Raw genomic sequence first — 16428 nt, forward strand, 5'->3', positions numbered from 1 at the left:
ACACAAGCAAACAGAAACAGACAAAAGTCACACGTGTGTTTACATAAATGCACGTAGACATGAATATTTGAATCGTGTAACTTTCTTATCGACGGCTGCAATAATAAATCAAATCAAGCTGGCGTTTTCTTTTATGCGCTGCAGCGCGACCCTTTCGTGCACTACCAAAAAAGTTCATTGTCTGGGGGTAAAGACAAACAAGACCCGAAAAAAGACACGAGGAAGCTCATCTACATTCCAAAAAAAATATGAAATCAAACAAGGATTTTGGCAAAACAAATATCTAAAAAAAAAAAAGAGAGAGTTAACATTATGGAGCTGCCGCCGTTCTACTTTTAGAACAATCGACACAATCTGATTATTACACAGATTTCAAGACAACAGACTGCAGTGTTGAACCAGAGCTCCATGTGTGCAGTCACAAGAGCTGCCTCTTATCCATCTATCTAATTATTCCCTCAGAAACCAGAAATTTGAAGATACTAAAGACAGTCCCTATCTGTCATGAAGCAGCATTGATCTCATTGAGAGCAAAATGTGGGTGTTGAGGGAGCCCAATATAACTCATGCCATTAAATTCCAGCTTGCCGTTATTCGCCAACAGAATTGACAGATTTTCCGCAGACATTTCTTTTAATCTTCAACGCTTGTTCAAGAAGAGGGGAAAACACACAGTGTGTGCTTTACCTTTCTTATATGGTATTTGTGAGGAGGTTAGCAGAACTGCTATTGAAGTGTCAAGACAGGAAAAAAAGAAAGAAAGAAAAGCAGCGCACAACACTTGTTGATTATCAACTGTCAAAATGTAGGAGAAAACATTGTTACTTTCCTTATACGGAACAGAAAATGCTCTGATTGAATGTTATGGTACTGTATAGTATCCTCTCAGCTTATTGCGGCAATTTTATTGCTGACAACACATAATATTGTTTATATTGATACAGTTTGAGTGTTAATGTTGTGAGGTGTAAACAAAAATTTGCCTTCCTTTTGATATTATTTTGACACTAGCAAGATTACTGTAAAAGAGTTGCTGCCTTCAATTTTTAAGTACAATTAACTTGGATGTTTAAGTCAATTCAACTTGAATTACATTAAACTGACTTTTTTTTTAAATTAGTTGGATCTTGTATGATATAAAAAAAGTTGAAAATTGCATGTAAAAACATATGTTGTCATAACTTATTGATCATATGATTTTTTACAGTGTAGATATGCTGAGGTGGTTATCGTTTTGTAACTAAATAAGAGTCTTAGTTTATTGCATGCTTCGCTAACAATCTTGGAACTGGTAATCACAGGTAATACAGGCCTATCCACACCAAAATCAGAAGTTAACGTGAATCAGCGTAACGTGAATCACAACAAATTATGATGTTTATGTTGTTTGTTCATTAGTTTTTCTGATAAGATTAGACATTATATGATCATTCAATGGTAAAACTCTAGTTGTTTTAGAGCCAGACATTTATAAAATAAAATAAAATTAGAAAGGAAAATAAATAAAAGTAAATTAGGAATGAGATTAGTGATAATGTCATTTGCTCTTCAAGTATATATGATGATATAAATGATTATATATATATATATATATATATATATATATATATATATATATATATATATGTATATGTATATTTTGAGGAGAGTTACTTTTAAAATGAATGCATTACAATATCGCGATACTCCCTAAAAAAAGTAACTAATTGTGTTAGTTACTTTTCATGGAGAGTAATGTTACGTTACTTTTGCGTTACATTTTCTCTGGGCTGGACTAGCTTGCTTGTTTTTTAATAACAAAAAAATATATATATTTGGCAAATGTAAAGGCCCTTTCATACCAAAAGTGAAATGAATAAGCCTCAGACTGAAGGAAATGTGAATTCATACCTGTACAGTAGAGGGCGCAGCTCACACAAACCTTCTGCTGTGCTGCCGTTCTGGATTGAAGAAGAATAGGACACACTCTTACTTCAGCAATAAAAAAGAAAAGAAAAAAAAAAACACAAATGTGATGTGATGTTCATCTAAAATAATTTTTGCTTATTTGTATGGTTAAATTAGATCAGCGAAGGTCAGAAGCAAAGGCATTGGTTAATAAAGTGAGATTAAATACATAAAGTATGTGTGTTATTTAACATATTTAATTATTCCTAGTGTGCATAATATTCTGAGTTTGCATTTCACTGTTTTTTTGTTTTGTTTTGTTTTTTCATTGAGGAATACTGAATCTGATTCATAGCATAATTTAATTCAACAGCTCAGGTAAAGTTAATGCTACGAGCCATTTCAGGGGTGGCCAAAATTACGATTTAAAATCAGTCAGAGATAGAAACGTATCTTCAGATTTACTGGTAAACCGTCATATTATGGGTAGACTACTTTCTTTGATAATGTTTCTGCAGTCTCAGTATTTAAAGTGGTGGTTGATTATGATTTCACTTTTCTAACTTTAGTTAGTGTGTAATGTTGCTGTTTGAGCATAAACAACATCTGCAAAGTTACAACGCTCAAAGTTCAAAGCAAAGGGAGATATTTGCTTTTAAAGAAATCATTTTATAAGGACTACAACACACGGCTGGTTGGGACTACATGACATTCCTCCCGGGTAAGTGACATCACCAACCCTAGAATTTACATAAACACGATTTATAGATTATCATGACAGAATATGCTAATCACTAGAAGATACATCAGCAATATAAATTAATCAACTAATCATTCAGAAATGTCCTGTTGCATTGTCTGACTCTGGTTTGAACATAAAAGGCTAAAAGTTTTTGACATTTTCAGTGTATGTCTGTGTGAGGTAAAAGGACACCAGCTCTTGAAGCTCCGCCCTCTGTGCCGGGAGCAGCAGCTCATTTGCATTTAAAGGGACAGACACAAAAAGGTGCGTTTTTGCTCACCCTCAAAAAGTGACAACTTTAACATGTTATATAAAAATATTTGTGGGGTATTTTGAGCTAAAACTTAACATACACACTCTGGGGACATCAGAGATTTATTTTACATCTTGTGAAAGGGGCATTATACCACCCCTTTAAGATCTGAATTCTAATAAATGTTTCTGTTTGTATTTAACCTTACCTACAGTATATTCCAACACAAAACTTAGATTGTAACAATAGAACAGATCTAAATTGAAAAGAATAAAATTTAATTAAATTAAGTTTGGAGATTAAAATGGATAGGTCAACTGAAACAACATAAAATAGTGGTGAAGTGAAACTTGAATAGAAGTGAGGTGAAACAGCAAAAAAATAAAACAGTGAAGTGAAACAAATAATAGAACAGGACAGAATAGGCATCAAATGAAACTTACAAAAATGAAATTAGAATAGAATATTAATTGAAACAGAACAGAATAAAAGAGCAGTGAAGCATAATTTACAGAATTCACCAAAGTCAATTCGAATAGAAATGTGGTGACATGAAAGTGACATGATACAGAACATTGAAGTTCTGAACAAAATGGAATAACATTGAAGTGCATCTTACAGAATAGAACTGAAGTGAAACAGAAAATAAGGTTTTGAACTGAAGCACAACAGAATAAAAAAAGAAGTGTGGTGAAATGTACACAAGAGAATGGATTAGAATAGAAGTTAGGTCATGTAAAACTGAATAGTAAAACTTAAAAATATATAATAGATCAGTGGTAAAGTGCAACAATAAAATAGAAGTGGCGATAACCTTTCTCAGAGAATAGAGCACAATAGCATAAAAGTGAGGTAAAACTTGTAACATTGAACAACACTGAAAATAGAATTGTGGTGAAATGCAGAATAGAATATTAGTGAACTGAAAAAAAAAACAAGAAAATAGAAGTTTGGTGAAATGTACATACAAGAGAATACATTATAATAGAAGTGAGGTGAAACTTGCACTATAGAATAAAATTGAAGTGAAACAATTGAATATTAGTGAACTGAACAAAAAAAAGTGTGGTGAAATACAAGAGAATTGCAATAGAAGTGAGGTGAAAACTGCAATATAGAATAAAAATTAAGTGGAACATAGGCTACAGAATAGAACTTAAGTGAAACAACAGAATATTAGTGAACTGAAACAAATTAGATTAAGCGTAGAGGAGTGTAGTGAAATTTACATTGTAGAGATGAGGTGACGTGAAAACATAATACTGAAACCTTCAGAATATAATAGGATAGAACAATTGTGAAGTACAACAGAACAATTAGAAGTGATGTGAACCTTCAGTGAAGAATAGAGCAGAATAGACTTAGAAACGCATCTTGCTGCATAGCCTTACTTTACTCTGGTCTCTGTGAATGTTAAAGTTATTGGCCTGTGTGAAGTTCCCCGCCCTCTCTTTCGATCATGCTGGGATGTGTGTGTAACTTTCACAGGTCTGGAATGGCGTGTTAAGGAGCGCGCACACACTGACGCGAACACAACACACATCACTCTCTACAGTCGCGCGCGAACAGCTCGCGTTGGTGTTGCGGCGTCGCGCAGGAACTCAGCAGGAGCCCGACCTTGACAGTCTGGGACACCATCCAACTCCTCATCCTCCTCATCCTCATCGGCGCGAGCTCCAGTTCATCGCGCGTGAAACTCAGCTGGCACTTCCTGGTAAGAGTTAAACATCATTCCCTCCTGTCAACTTCAAAAACTGATAGTCACTTTTCCGTGTTTATTCTCACTCAACAATGACATTTTGAGTCGGTGAGGCAATGTGTATGCGCTAAATGTTGTTCGACGTTATAACAGAAAAGACAGGAAAAGTTGACCGAACTTTGGGCTAGTTTGAGTTAGCGCGCTAGGCTAACGCTGCTGTGGCAGTAATTTACCTGAGACAAACTTTCAGATGATTTGATTTAACACTAAAACGTTTTTTATCCACTCAGACATTCACTCACCATGGTTTGAAAGTTAGTTTGGAGCTGTTTTTAAGAGCGTTGGTTGTGTTTCTAGCAGTGACATGGCACGGTTAGTTGGAGCATTGTGGCTAAGCTAACGTCTGTCAGCGTGACACATGCAGTAGAAATGTTGAGAGAAATTCACTCCTAATTTCTCTGACATTGGCCAAATAACCGTAAAACAAAATAGCAAAGGTATTTAATGCTCTGTTCCTCTTGAGAAGTCATAACTAAGCTTTTTATGTGAGTGTGAGGGCTTTCTTACTTTGGCAACACTTTCCAGCTGTTGACAGCAAAGCGTTGTTACTTGTTTTGTGTTCATGATGAACCTCCTTCATAATGTTCACAATGATACGAGTGAATCAGGGGACAAGTTTATTATCACGTCTTTTGGTCACTAATATTTTTAGTAGGCCTCTGTTAGAAGAAATTAGAAGTCCATGCAGTGTATTACCTCATAAATCCAGTGAAATTACTGTGGAGTCAGGGTTTGTCAGAATGACGCTGAACAATGAATCAGCACAAAATGTTAAATACAGTGGTTATGCAAACTTTGAAATATAGTGCTTCTTGGCTTGTTATATCAAATATCAAATATTCATTCACTCACCCTCATGTCTTTCCAAACCCATGTTATGTTTCTGTGGAAAACAAAATCTGATATTAGAATGACAGATTGAGGCACCTTTCAACTTGCATTGTATTATAGGCTAGATGATGCAATGAAAGTGAGTTTCACAGAAGAAAGGATTTCATACTGGATGTAGCTAGCAATATGAATGTAAATAATGACAATTTTCAGTTTTGCCAAATATGAAGTGAACATTAAATCATTTTAACCTGTTAACTGTCAGTCTCCCTCTAGTTTTTTTCCCCTATCAAATATTTAATATATAAATAATCGTCATATATTAGGTATGATCTGTCGAAAGCTTAAACACTTAAAAGTCATCATGTGAAAACCGTTTAGAAAGAAATTTTACTTAATAACTTTTTAGTGGGTTCCTCGTAGGGCTGGGTATTGGCAAGGGGCTCACGATACGATACATATCACGATACATGGGTCACGATACGATATATCACGATACGATACAATACAATACATATTGCGATATATTGCAATATTTTTTTTTTTAAATCAAAAATGTAATAAAAAAGAAAGAAATAGAGCTGAATATACAACTTTTTATGTACCACCTGGGGTATTCTGGTATGTGTATCACATTATATTGATAACTCAGCAGACAAAAACTTAAATTCCAGTTTATTCGCAAAGGTATTTGCATTGTGTCAAGTGTGTCTGCGTGCGCGAGCGACAGTGCGCGAGCGACGGAGTGTGTCTGCGCGCGAGAGAGACCGAGTGTGCCCCAGCATTAGTAGCCTAATTGGTACATAATATTATATACTATAAGAGGCATGGAAGTTCGATTAAAGCTGCAGTCGGCAAGTCTGGCAGATTGAGTGGACTTAGCCAAAATTTTGAATGTTTACAACTCTCATGCCCCTCCCCCACTACCAACGAGCACCCGCCCATCGTCAGTGCGTGTGTACCTGATTTTCTGTGAACGCGTCCGTCTCTTCAGCATCGATCAACACCATGGACTCGGAGGTAGGCTGCCCTGGCTAATCTATCCATAGATAGCAATAACCGAGGAATTGGAAGCTTGTTAGTAGATTTTCTCTCCGCCATCACGCTTCGTACAATCTTCAGGCGAACTTCAGGCATGTCGTGTGCATGTGATATTGTAATGTGCGCGTCTGCGCGAGGGAGGGGGGATCTGTGGCGTGTGCACGAACTGTGATTGACAGTCAGATCGCACACCCCCCTGCGCTGATTGGACCCGATGAGACGGGAGCGGTGGATTTTTGCAAAACAAATAACACGCTCCAGGTGGAGTTAGAAGCTCGGGTTTTTTTTTTAAACCACCTTATTTATGTTGTTCTGTCGGATTATAGTGTCAATTTCACTGAATTTGATCAAAAAAATGTTGCCGACGGCAGCTTTAATGGACAGCAATAATCAGTACTACAAACGTCTTGTTTTGAACTATTGTTTATAATAATTTAATTGTTGATTTTATTTATATTGTTGTCCATTAATCGAACGTCCATGCCTCTTATATAATATTTATATATTATTACTACATACATTCAATCTTATTTAATCCTCCATATGGAAGTTTATGTGCTCGAATTATTTATATTTATTAAACAATAGTTCAAAACAAGACGTTTGCACTGATTATTGTTGTCCATTAATCGAACTTCCATGCCTCTTATATAGTAATTATATTACTATGTATGTACCAGTCCAATACTAATGCTCGGACTCGCACGCAGACACCCTCGGTCTCTCTCGCACGCAGACACCCTCGGTTTCTCTCGCGCGCAGACGCACTCGGTTTCTCTCGCGCGCGGGTACACTCGGTCTCTCGACTCTGTTGCTCACTCTGTTGCTCGCTCGCGCAGTTCGCTTCGCTTTTGTCCAGTCCGGCGCCTCATACAACTGGACAGTTGAGTGACAGTTGACAACTGTCGTGAGTCAGCGACAACTACAGCAGCGGCGGAGGAGGTCGTTTGACGCACACAGAGGGATTTGATGAATTTTTTTTTTTTTTTTTTTTTTTTTTAAATATCGATACTAGAGGTTGAAATATCGATACACTATCGTGAAAAAAAATATCGCGATAGTTAGCTGTATCGATATTTTTGCACAGCCCTAGTTCCTCGGCGTCATGTTTCAAATTTGTACAAAATTTACTACACTATTTTATAATCTCATGATCTAATATTGACAAAACTCATATTGTTGCAAAGGTCTGAGACTCAAGGTTCCATATTTGGCATAGGCTAGATAGATAGAAGTGACACTTCTATTTCTATTTTGTGATAGAAGTGAAATTTTGAGAGAAATGTAGGCTATTATCTAATATGATGGGAAAATAAGGTGAATAGAATTGTATAAATTTAATTAGCTGAAAAGTGGAGTGTGTAAATGAGGCCTTTGTGACGAGTTACAAGATGATTGACAGGCCAGTTTATGGTGACAGGAGCTATCCAACAATGGGGTTTGTTAAAGACGCAGTTATGACAATTTAGTATGTCCCTAATCTTCTGCTACACACTCAAAAGTGTACTTTTTCTTCAGTAAAAGAGTACTTTTAGGGCGTAGGTATAAGTAGGGGAATTATTATATGCCAGGAAGTAAATCGTATGATATATATCAACCTCAAACCTCAAAGTGAGCCGATTTACAGAAATGTGACCTATTTCTTGTGCCAGTTTTGCATTGTTACCCAATTGGTCTTAACTTCCTTAAAAAATGTGTATTAAAAAATCTTAAAATATCTTCAATTTAATTTCTGTATTAAAAAAAATTGGTGTAATTGTGTAAAATATTTATTCTTAATTAATTTTATGTCTGTCTCATTTGACTTCTTTAAGTACATTTTTTTAAAATGTATCATTAAATCATTCACTCAACACTCTAGATATTGTATTGGCCGCTGAAAAGCACATTTTGGTCAAATGCTAAATGGGACATTTACAGACTTTTTTTAAAAAGTATTTTAAGATTTTAATCACCATTGAAGTTTAGGAGATTTGAATATATCCATTTGATTTTTAGGCAATATTTTAGAGTACTATATCATTTAGTTGACCCTCATATTTGTCCTTGTGTAAATTATTTTTTTTATTGTCATTATCAGTAAGTAATCATGACTTGTATTTTAGGCTGATCTGGCACAATTTGAGTTCTTTTCGCAAGACAGGAATGTTTGTGAAATTTGCCTCTCTCGTTGCTTTAGATTTCCTCAGGAAATGAACTCTTTCATAGCATAATTACACGATGCATATGGCACTGTAAACACAGTAATGGAGACGCTGACAGCATGCGTTTGTCACAAAATACGAGAAAAACCGTAATAAATATGCACTGTGATCCAAAAGAACATCCTCGGTCTTTTCGTACGGGTCGCTATCGCCATTTCTCACTGCAAACGACATTTAATGTTTCACACAGGATGACATGGAGAGAAGGCAAGAGGCCGTGTGTTTTGAAAGCCTGTCTCTCTTAATACGCAATACCCGAGTGTTGCAAATAGCCGGGCACGCCAGCCTGGCATACTAACACTCATCAGCTTTCCGCTGAGTTTGTTCGGCCCAAGGGCTGTCGAGGTCTGTGGCTGGAGTGAGACGTAACACCCCCTCGTTGTGGGATCTTCCGCGACAGGACCCTGCTCTCTGCATTCAATCAGTCAGGGAAACAAACAGCCGGCTCGAGGGCTGCAGGAGGAAGCTGTGGTCGCTTTTTTGTTTTTCAGAAGTCATGCCAAGTTGGAACTCGGAAACTTTTGGCGGTGCCTTTGCAGGGCATTGAATAACAAAAAAACTTTACACGTGCCTGAAGCCAAGCCTGGAAGCTTGTGGGGCGTTTGAACTGCTCTGGAAGGTCTTGAGAAGTGGGCCGGTTCCCGGGCCTCTACGCGAGCAGGCATTGGTGGGGGGCCGAGGGGGCGTAAACTGAGGGCAAGTGCCACCATACTGTGAAGTCCGGGCGAGTGGCCAGCATCGTTGACAGTTTAACAGTGAATATTTTACAGCACAGCATACTGCATGCTGTAAACAGGGGTGAGCTACATAAAGGCTGTTTATCGTACTTGGGAAGCCTTGAAAAAAACAGCATCTTTAAGCCCTGTATTAGAATAAAGCAGATGGCTTGGGCCAGTGCGGCTCGGGAAAAAGCCGGAGATGAAAGCAGGCCAGTTTCTTTGAACAAGGAGTCTGTCACGTTACTATCTCCAGGTCTCTGGGTCAAACCGTGCGCTGAGCCATGCTTTTTTCACTCTGGCTTCGGCCAAAAATATCCCAGGGAATCTCATTGATATTGATGTTTTGATGTTGCAAGCGTTTTCTCTGGTTGTTAACAGGCCAAGCGCGTTTTTAAATGCACGCTTATGATATTCAAAGTGTTTTTTTAACTGTCATTTGTCATGAGCATTCGTCGACCATTAAAAGTATAACAGCAGTAGGAGCACAAGACTATTACTGGTGGATTTGGGTAGACCTTAATGATGTGAAGTAATTTATTTTATTTTCTAAACCATGAACATTATTGATCCAAGATCAGCTTTAAGGACTGGCATTTTGGCAGAACTGTGGCTCCTTTTAAGCAACCAATTTGGATTGTGATTTATGAAGAAAAGTTAGCATTTATTCAGCAATCATTTCCAACTTGATCAGTTAAGTCAACGGATTTGCTGTTCTGTCTTGTGCTTTTTAAAATGCAGTTATTAGCTAATAAACCTCCATATATTTATATGATTTATTTGTAGTCAGTAGGGCTGTGTATGTGAAAACAGATTTTTCCAATTTGATTCCGATTCTCAAGCTCCTGTTTGTTTTAGGTTTGATTCAGGTTCAGTTTTGGAGTATAGAGTGGTGCAGGTATGACATCCCTTTGTAGGCCAAAACGCGGAAGCAAATTAGCATTTTAGCACTTCCGGTTCCATCATCCCAAAGTCAATGGGTTTTTGATTAAATGGCTGAAATAAGGTCTGTGGTGTGTTTTTTTTTTTTTAAAGCTGTTATGTGTGTTGAAAAAGGCAACCGTGGTGTAGTTCGTTTAAACTTTATAGCCTACCTTTAGCTTTCTACTTGTGACTGCATTTAGGCTTCAGAATTGTAGTCATCTGTGAAAATCATCTTGGACAAAACGTGCAAGTATCATAAACTTTTGTTGATCACAGAGCTTGGTTTTTTTGCGATAATCCAAACGCCAATGGAAAATCCTTTTTGTTTTTTGGCGAGGGAACCAGTGTGATGCTAACTGCCAACTCGCCTTCGCTTTGCTGGGGGCGCTGTTTCTCACACATGCAAAGAGAGAGAGCCTACATATAAACAACATTCTATGTTTTATTTTCCTGTCAAAATAAAGTTCATTTGGAATTATTCAGCTTTTAAGAACAAGCAGAAGACATGCCGGTTTCTAACTAATGCCCAAACGTCAATCTCATTGGCTGGCTCATCGCTCATCTTTTACCTTCCTGTTTTGATTTCAGTAAATCAGTTCGAGCGAACGTTGATAACGTGATTAATATTCATGAACCCATCAGGTCATCAATCCTTAGTGCGTTAGTATATTGTGATTAGTAGTAGTATTATTATCTTTTTATAATAATAACTATAATCTATTACTATGATCTATTTTCATCACCAGTCCTAAGTTCACTTAAAATGACAAAAATGCATTCATACATGGTTACTAAGTTTTAGTTCTAATTAAAGTCAAGTCAAGTCATCTTCATTTATATAGCGCTTTTAACAATGTAGATTGTTTCAAAGCAGCTTTACAGAGATAAACTTATAATTTAAGGTAACAGAGATTGTTTTGGCTTTATAGCGGTTCTTTAATAAAGTTATTTTCCAGCTAAAGTTAGTTTTGATTGATTCGCTTCCGTCGCAACGATCATTTGTTATTAAATTAGGGGCCGCTAAGACGACACAATTCTCTCTACACAAACTTTAAACGCGAACCTGTGATAAACGCTGATGGCGGTCACATGCGCATTAAGAATTGGTTCTATAGTTATGTGCGTTTGAATATATTTGCGCAGGTTTGTAATTCCCTACAAACCAAGCCTAAACAAAGTACTGGGCTTTCCTTATAAATTTTGAAACAGAATTTCATTTTATTTTATCACTTCGGGGTAGGTACGCGAAACGAATTTCCCGACAACGCTTTATCTGGAGTGGTAAAGGGATCCTCCATAGGGAGAGACTAGTTGGCTCTTCAGCACTGCGTTGTCATCGGGTCCAGACGAAGGTCCTTCGTCAGATCTGGATACGGCCTGGATCCGGCAGGCTGGGGGAAAACCTCGGGGTAAACAAAGACACTAAAATTAGCATAGATGCCATTCTTCTTATGTATATATATATAAAACAGTATATCAGTCTGGCGAGTAAACAAAAAAATGTACTAGCCAATTTACTACAATTCTGTGCGTAGAGGGTTGGTAAAATCACTGAGAAAGGGGCATAAGACTTCAGTACTGAGCAATGCAAGCCCTACAATCTTTGTACAACTACAGCGTTTTTCCCCGGCACCCTTATCTCTCATGAAAAGGGCAGATCCTTTGCGCCCCATTAAAGATTCACCAAAGACATTCTTTTTAAGTTCTGCTCTGTGTTCTGAGAAAGAAGCACTGCTAGTAGATAGTGGTATGTGATGGTTTGAGTTTTACAGATGTATTTTCATGAAAGGGGTGAAGGGCAATTGATGAATAAGCATAGAAGGGATTCATAGAAAGGGAAGTCCCTAATGGTAGATGGGGTGGAGAAGAGACCTCTCAGGGTTTCTGTGAGCTCCTCACTGCATGAACGGCCAGCATCAATAAACGGCCCCACTGAGCACCCCTTGGTAACTTCCGTTCAACCTTCCGGCACTATGTCTGAACCTTGTTTTTTTTTTCTCCTTTGCGCTTTTAATTGCCACCAGTTGATTATTATGGTTGACTTTTTTTTTATCTATATTATTTGCCATATAGCCTATTGTAACATGACTTCCTTGAAAGGTGCTCTAAGTGGAGGAGAGAGAAGCATGAAGTTAGCTAGAGGAGAGATGTCCTAGACAACGACTAATGTTAAAAATGTACATTCTTTTGATATGGCAGACACACGATCAAAGAGACAACGTTCCGATAACTAAATAACAAAGAGTTGGGAAGTCCCGAATTTGCATCAGAAAAGTGTTCAAAAGGTGGCGAGAACTCCGCCGGCAGAAGGGCTTCCAATCCGACATTCAGGTGGCTCTGTTTTTGCTGGACAGGCGGGTAAATCCAGTTTGGTTTTCTAAATGGTTCATGACTGTTTCAGGAAGCACGGAAGGGAGGGGGAGGGGATGGGATGAGGAGGAGGGAGGGTCGAGCTAGCCTCCGTTTTGTTTGACAATACTTTGAACGTCAACAAGAAGTGACGTCACCCAACATCACTTAGAGCACCTTTAAAACAAATTAGTAGACTAGTTGTTCAATCGACCTACCAAGCAGTTGATTTTGAAAACATGTAATTTTGTTGAACAGTACATTTTTATGTGGACTGAACTTTTTAATTAATACTTTGTAGTATTGAATAGGGATGCAACGATACCATTTTTTCAGAACCGATCCGATCCGATACCAAAAATTCTGAGTATCGGCCGATACCGATCCGTACCGATACCAGCGCAATTTTTTTTTAATCAAGTAGAATTTCTATAACTCTGTGTTGAACTGATTATAAGAACTGAAAAAAGAAAAACAACAACAAAAAATATATGATCATAATCTGACATAAATGCTATTATAAAATAGATTAGTGGATAATTCAGCAGTAAAATTTAGTCTAGAAAAATCACGAGTGCACAATAATTGTATAAAATCTGAACATTTTGTGAAAAAAAATGTTTAGTGGGGAACAAATTAGAGACAATAAGTGTAACACTAAATCTGGTAAAACTTTACACATTGCTCTTTGTATTGTTATAAAATACATTCATGAAAAACAAGATAAAAATTTTATATCCTACTATAAAATTTTGACATTTTTTAAATGTATACCACAGCTGTTTAATGAGGTAGCAACATAATAGATAGGACAGAACAAGAACGGCTATTGATAATCTTTCACTGCGTCACTGTATTATAATATGAAATACAGAAATACAGTGCGGCACAAAGCGCTTATGCGCATCGCGAGCGCAGAATGATGCGCTTGAAGCAACATGAGTCACAGCGCGCAGAGCGTCGAGTCCGCATTGAAAAGTTTAAAGCACAAAGAAAATACATATTGATGCGTAGTGTATACAGTATCTATCTATGCAATAGTCTATTCAGCATTTTCTTTTAACAGTTTTAAATTTCAGTTACAGTGTGAAGAACAAATAGTGCACTGACTTTACTCCAGTGTTGAGATCTAACAGACATCCGGGGTAGAAAGTAACATGATTAAGGTACAGCAATAAAGTCCAGCAAGATAAAGTTGTTTTATGCGAAACCATAGACCTTTATCTACAGATCAAGTATAATAATAGTAACATTGAATCATCTTGGAGAGAGTTTCATCGTGTTAACTGTCATAACCGAACGCGACGCGCTGTTTGAGTGCTGAATGAAGAATGATTGACAGCTGCAGCTGAGGGAAACCTTTACGTGATCTTGAATTTAACGACTTAAATATTCATTTATATCTCATATTATACTATATAATGGCTTCAGAACACTTATAATATTGTGCACGAAAACTTATGGTGCTTTATAATGTTTGTGTGTCTTTTGTGGGGCTTAATAATAACACAGAATAGTATACGCACAATATCGGATTTGGATCGGCCTCGTCTGACCGATACCCGATCCGCCAAAAATGGCAGTATCGGAGCCGATACCGATACTGAGTATCGGATCGGTGCATCCCTAGTATTGAATGAAATGTTGCCCAAATATTTATTACAATAGTAAACTTTTTATGTTGATTGATTTTTTTTTTAAAATATATATATATATATATATAGAATGAACTATTACACAAAAATATTGTTAAATGTTTATTTTGCACATCCCTAATTTTGACATGGTTTTTATAATACATTTTAGATCTCTTTGCATGACCAAGGTGTTGAAATAGTTAATTGGCATGTATCATTACGCCTTGCAGAAAAACACAAAATGTTTCTTTCCTCGACTGAATTGTGATGTTGACGAACTGTCAAAGGCCGCAGAAGAAAACGTGTTATGATATGCGTCCGATTATTGCATCATGAATATTCCAGAGAAATGAAGCATGATCAACATCTGTTGTTTTGGTTCTGCGTGATACAGAGCATAACGGTAATAATGTATCGTGCGTTCAGTGATTGCTGGAATGCCACTGAAATCGTTGTCAAACTTTTAGCTGAGAAAGAAAGGGCCCAGGAGCGAGAGATGGAGGGATATTCACTGTAGGCTTCTGTTAGCATGATTGCAGCTGGTGGCCTTGACCTCTGGCTGCGGCAAATAAAAGGAATTTAGGCCCGAAGTGGAAGTTGTCACATCCCGTCGCGGTCAGAGGTTAGCTGGAGAACTTTGTGGTCAGTGACATTAGTCCCCATTAGACCACGTGACATGGGATCCGCCGCACGTTGGGTCACGGGTACAGCCAGGGGTCTTCAGGCCACAAATAACAAGCAGTTGTATCATGCAAGAAAACATTTGTTGGCTGTGAAACATTAGCCTTGATGTCTTCTGAATTCATAGCCACATGCTAACTCAAATAAATGCTGATAATTGTAACACATTTTTATTTAGAATAAGCTTTTTTTATTGACATTTTTATGATTAAAATATAGCATGTATTGGGAAAATTGTTAGTTTTTATGTAGTCACACAGTTTATTGGGTAAAATAGTAAATTATTATTTGGATTGAATTTGATACTTTTTCATGTCTTAGTTAAAATAGTTTTGTATAGACTTAACTCAATTTAAATCAACTTTTTATTAAATGAAATATGACACATACACATGAAATATTGCACACAAATATTAGATAGAACAGTGCATATTTATTGAACATTTTGTTTTGCACACATTTTGGGTAAAATAATTAATTCTTGTTAGGGCTGTCAAAATTGCTCAAAAATGACGTTCGAATATTCCCTCTAAAAAACACACGAATATTCGAACTATTCGAACATCTGGTTGCGCATTTTGTCAATGACGCGCATTACGCCAATAACAGGACAAATTAATACAAAGAGACATAACTACTTGTATAGGTAGTTAATTTAAGTTTAAACATATTTGACAATGTATTACCAACACAAAACCAAGTAAATAAACTAATGGCCAAGACCGCAGACCTCGCTCACTCTCTCTCTCTCTCTCTCTCTCTCTCTCTCTCTCTCTCTCTCTCTCTCTCTCTCTCTCTCTCTCTCTCTCTCTCTCTCTCTCTCTCTCTCTGCGCATAACGGTTTAAATTAACAACAACAATAAGCACATGTTGAGTGCTGATCAAGAGTTTTGTGCAAGCAATTTAAGGTCGCGACTCTTGTCACAAATATAGCAGGCTTCATTCAGTGATTGAAACAAATGTATTAACATTAATTGAAGTTTTACAGTATAGAACCGACATTGAACGCTCCGAGCGAGCTGTGCTGTGCATGGAACTTTTCTGTTTAACGTTAAATAAAATGAGGCACACAATTCAGAGGAATGTGACAACAAAGAACTTTTACCCTGAGGTTCATAAAAAATAGTGCTATTAAAAAAGAAAAAGGCTACTTACATTCTTGGTGCTTGTATTAAAAAAGGAAAAACTGACTGCAATTTATTCCATTGTCTTTTTAGTGCACTGTCAACTTTCAGCAGTGACGCTGTGCTAGACAGTGCGACTCGTGTGACCTGTCCCTCAGGCAGCGCGCGCGCCCACTCGCAAAGCAGACAGCCGCGCCTCTGCTTCCGCGGGCGTGTTTTTCCATATTCGAAATTCACATTCGAATATTAATTTTCACGTTCGAATTTCTGTTTTTGAAAA

The 16428-nt window shown here is 37.2% G+C and overlaps 1 protein-coding gene across 1 annotated transcript in view; it reads left to right on the forward strand.

Annotated features, from left to right (window-relative positions):
• The first annotated feature begins 4322 nt into the window (after positions 1 to 4322).
• The window catches only part of nek7 (NIMA-related kinase 7), a 67011-nt gene continuing 54905 nt past the window's right edge, over positions 4323 to 16428 (forward strand). The window contains exon 1 of the mRNA XM_079891264.1: positions 4323 to 4596. The gene's annotated coding sequence lies outside the window, so the exon portion shown is untranslated. The remainder of the gene's footprint in view (positions 4597 to 16428) is intronic.

Source organism: Squalius cephalus (genome assembly GCF_949319135.1).
Source record: "Squalius cephalus genome assembly, chromosome: 13".
In the NCBI taxonomy this organism is placed as follows: Eukaryota; Metazoa; Chordata; class Actinopteri; order Cypriniformes; family Leuciscidae; genus Squalius; species Squalius cephalus.